The sequence below is a fragment of the Octodon degus genome, unplaced genomic scaffold, assembly GCF_000260255.1.
Source record: "Octodon degus isolate 3935 unplaced genomic scaffold, OctDeg1.0 scaffold00411, whole genome shotgun sequence".
NCBI lineage: Eukaryota > Metazoa > Chordata > Mammalia > Rodentia > Octodontidae > Octodon > Octodon degus.
In genome coordinates, this window is record NW_004524987.1 from 313,373 (window position 1) to 318,084 (window position 4,712).

A 4,712-nucleotide genomic window follows, 5' to 3' on the forward strand; every position below is an offset into this window, starting at 1 on the left:
CTATCCATGAACATGAAATATCTTTCCATTTTCTGCAATCATCTACTATCTCTTTTCTCACAGTACTGTAATTTTCATTCAATGCATGTTTGACTAATTTAGTTAGATTAATTCCAAGAGATTTCATTTTTCTGTGGTGCTGTTGTAAAAGGTATTTTTTCTCTTATTTCCCTCTCAGTGTGTTTGATATCTCTGTAGAGGAATGCTATTGACTTTTGGATAATGACTTTGCATAACGATATGCTACTGAATCTGTGTATTAATTCTAGTACCTTCTTGGTGGAATTATTTTGGGTTTTCCAAATAAAGTATCGTGTCATCTGCAAATGATATTTTCACTTTTTCTTTACCTATTCTTATTTCTTTTATTTCTCTCTCTTCTCTAATGGCTTTAGCTAATGATTCCAGAGCTATACTGAATTAGAGTGGTGATAGAGAACATCCTTGTCTTGTACCAGATCTGAGAGTAACAGATTTCAGTTTTTCCCAATTTGGAATTATAATAACCATTGTGTTGTCATAGATGACTTCCATCAGATTGAAGTAGAGGCCATTTGTTCCAAACTTCTGTAAGTCTTTGAAAATGAACGAGTGTTGTCCTTTGTCGAAAAACTTTTCTGTATCGATTATGATGATCATATGGTTTTTGGATCTTACTCTATTGATATAGTATATTACATTTATAGATCTGCATATAATGAACCATCTTTGCATCCCTGGGATGAATCCTACATGGTCATGGTGTGTAATCTTGTTGATGATTTCCTGTATTGTATTTCCTCGGATTTTATTGAGCATTTTTGCATCTACGTTCATGAGGGAGATTGGCCTGCAGTTTTCTTTTTTAGTTGTGTCTTTCTCTGCTTTTGCTATCAGTATAATACTTGCCTCCAGAAATGGTTTTGGGAGGATTGCTTGCTTTTCAATTTCATTGAAGATTGAGGTATATAGGGGCTACATATTCTGTGAATTTCTTTTTATCTTTTTTTTTTTTTCAGAGCCAGGGATTGAACTCAGGCTCTTGCGCTTGCCAGGGAAGCACTTATTCCACTGAGTCATCTCCTCGGCCCCTGTAAATTTCTTGTATAATTCAGCTGTGAATCCTTCAGAACCTGGACTTTTCTTTGCCAATAGCTTTTCTGTTGCATCTTGTACTTCTTTATGTATTATTGAGTTATTGAGATTTGTTATGTTTTGTTCATTGAGTTTTGGTAATTTGTACCTTTCTTGGAATCTGTGCATTTTTTCTGTGTCTTCTATTCTGTGACAGTAAAGATTCTCAAATGAGCTATTGATTGTCTTCTGAACTTCCACCGGGTCTGTGGTAATTACAGTGTTTTCATTCCTTATTACTTCATTTGAATTTTTTATTTCTTCTTTTTTTAAGGTTAGCAAGGGGCTTATCAGTTTTATTTAATGTTTCAAGGAAGCAGCTTTTTGATTCATTAATTCGTTGAACTTTTTTTTTTTCATCTCCATTGAATTAAGTTCCGCTCTAATCTTCATGATTTCTTCCCATCTTTGGGCTTTGGCTTGGTTTGCTCTTCCTTTTCTAGATGTTGTAGGTGCATCATTAGGGTGTTTGTTTGTTATCCTTCTGTTTTCCTAATGTGTGAGTTCCCAGCTATAAATTTTCCTCTGGTAACTGCATTCATCACATCCCATAAATTCCTATAAGTTGTTCTTGAATTTTCATTGAATTGTAGATATTTTTCAATTTCTTGCTTGATTTCATCTGTGACCCATTGGTTGCTGAGTAGGGTGTTGTTTTATATTCATGTAATTATGGGGATTTTATATTTTCTTCTTTTGTTTATTTCCAGTTTCATTGCAATGTGATCAGATAATACACATGGGATAATTTCTGTTTTCTTGATTATACTTAAGCATGACCTATGGAAAAATATGTGGTCTATCTTAGAAAATGACCCATGTGCAGATGAAAAAAATGTGTATTCAGCTGTGTTTGGGTGGAACACTCTGTATATATGCACTATGTCTATTTGTTCCAATCTCTGGTTCACTTCTGCTAATTCTTTGCTATTTGTCTGCTTACCCTTTTTTTTGGGATAAGGGGTGTTAAGTTCTCTTGTTAAGATTGTGGTATTGGATTTTAGATTTTTCATGTCCATTAAGATTTGTCTTATATAGTTGGGTGCTCCATATTTGATGCATATAGATTTATGAGTGTTACCTCTTCCTCTTGCATTTTTTTCCCTAATCAGTATATAGTGGCCTTCTTTATTTTATTTGATCACTCTTGCTTTGAATTTGATACTGTTGGAGAACAGGATTGCTACCCCTCCTTTTTTCTGAAGTCCTAGTGCGTGTAATATTTTTTCCCATCCTTTGACTTTCAGTCTATGAATTATTTATGAGTTAAGTGTGCTTCTTGTATATTGCACACTGTTGGATTTTGTTTCCTAATCCACTATGCCAGTCTATTTCTCTTAATTGATGAACTCAGTCTATTTACATAAATGGTTATAATTGAGATTTATTGATTTACATTTGACATGTTATTTACCTGCTGTTGTTAACTCCTTTTTCTCTTGTGTTTAATTGTTTGTCTTATTTAGTGGATTCCTTTTGTTCCCGTTTTTGGAGTTCTGATCATTTTGGTCCCTCTCTAGAACATCTTTTAGTTGCCTGTATAGAGTTGGTTTTGTCATCCAAAAATTCTTTAGTTTTTCTTTGTCATGGAAGTATTTCACTTCTCCATGTTACTTGAAAGAGAGTTTTGCAGGGTAAAGTAGTCTGGGCTAGAATTTGTTTTCATAGAGTATTTGAAGTTCTCTGCTCCATGCTTTTCTTGCCTTCATGGTTTGTGAAGAGAAGTTGGCTGTAATTCTGATGGGTTTTCCTTTGAATGTGATCTGTTTCTTTTCTCTAGTCGCTTTCAGTATATTGTTTCTGTATTGGATTTCTGTGATCTTGATTATTATATGTCTTGGTGTATTTTTAATTGAGTTAAAGTTGTTTGGTGTTCTGTATACTTTGGTTACCTGAATGTCAAATTTTTTCCTCATATTTGTGAAGTTTTCTGCTATTTCTTCTGCCCATATTCTTTTTATATCATTTGTATTCACTCCTTCCTCTTTGATGTGTATTAGTCTCACGTTGTTCATGTTTGCTTTGCCTTGCAGGTGATGATTTATGTTTTACTGCACCTTGTTGCTTTTTTTTAAAGAGAACTTTTCTTGCCTTTTCACTAGGTACAATGGTGTCTTCAAATCTGAAACTTTATCTTCACTTTCGCTCAAAAAGTTTTGCAAGCTTGTGATTGAAATTTTAAGTTCCTCTATATCTCTTTGACTCTGCCTAATGCAATCTCGTTATTTCCTGTATTGCTCATTGTATGAATCAGTCACTTTTTTAATCTTTATTTTTTCATCTGTATCTTCTTGGGAAGCAGTTATTGATTCTTTTACTTCAGAGTTTATTTCTGATCTGATTTTCTCTGTGTGTTTCTGCATTTGATTCTTTACTTCAGATGTTGTTAATTCAGAGATTTCTTTTTTCATTTCAGAGATTAATTCTGATCATAATTTCTGTATTCCTTTCTGCTGTTGCTTCTGTCCTTCAGACACTATTAATTCAGACATTTGAGCTGTGATAGTTTTCTTTATCACTTTGTATAGTGCTGTGCATTGACCTTAGGTGTAAAGCTTTGGTGCAGGTATAACCTTAGCACCTACTAAATACAGGTGCCAATATAGCAAGTTCATGTTCATTCAATTGTGCCTGGGTTGTGTCTGGCTGCTGTGCTCAGCTCCTTCTTGCTGCCACCCTTGGAGTGGAACCTTTTGTGCCCCTCTGGTAAGATGTTCTGCTCTTGGACTAGCTGCCTAGTTATTACCTTAGTCTCACTTCAGGGACTTCAACTGCAGAGTTTCACCCCAGTCCAGTATGCCAGGCCTGGGCTGGGTTGGAGTCGTCTGGGGGGGGGACAGGAGAGCACAGAAGCTCTCCTACACTCTCTCCAGGCCTGGGCTTAGGTGGGACTGGAGGTATCCCAAGAGCATGGTGCAAGTTCTCAGTCACAGGATGTTCTTGGGCTAGCTCTGGACTGGTAGAGGATCCTGAGAGCATGGCAAAAGGTCTCACTCCATCAGTGGGACTGGGCTTGGTCTGGAGAGGTCCAGTAGGCATAGGAGAGGCCAGAAGCTCTCTCTTGTTCGCAGGGCCTGGGTTGTGCAGATCTGGAGTAGTCCTGAGAGCGTGGCTTCTTTAGTTGCTTTTCTTGTCATGCAAGTATTTCACTTCTCCTTCAAATTTGAAAGAAAGTTTTGTGGGCTATAGTAGTCTGGTTTGGAATTTGTTTTCATGGAGGACTTTAGGTGCTTTATTCCATGGTCTTCTTGACTTGATGATTTGTGAAGAGAAGTCTGCTGTTTATCCGATGGGTTTTCCTTTAATTGTGATCAGTTTTTTTTTTTTTCTCACAGGTTTTAGTACATTGTGCTTGTGCTGGACATTGTTCATTTTTGCTTTGTCTTGCAAATGTTGAATTGTATGTTCCTGCAACCTATTTGTTTTTAAGATATCTTTTCTTAGCTTTTCATTAGCTGCAATGGTATCTTCATGTTCTGAAACTCTATCTGCACTTTCATCCAAATGGCTTTTCCAGTTTGTGATTGAGATTTTCATTTCCTGTATATCTCTTTGAATCTCCTTCATGCATTCCATTTCTTTCCTGTATTATTATTATT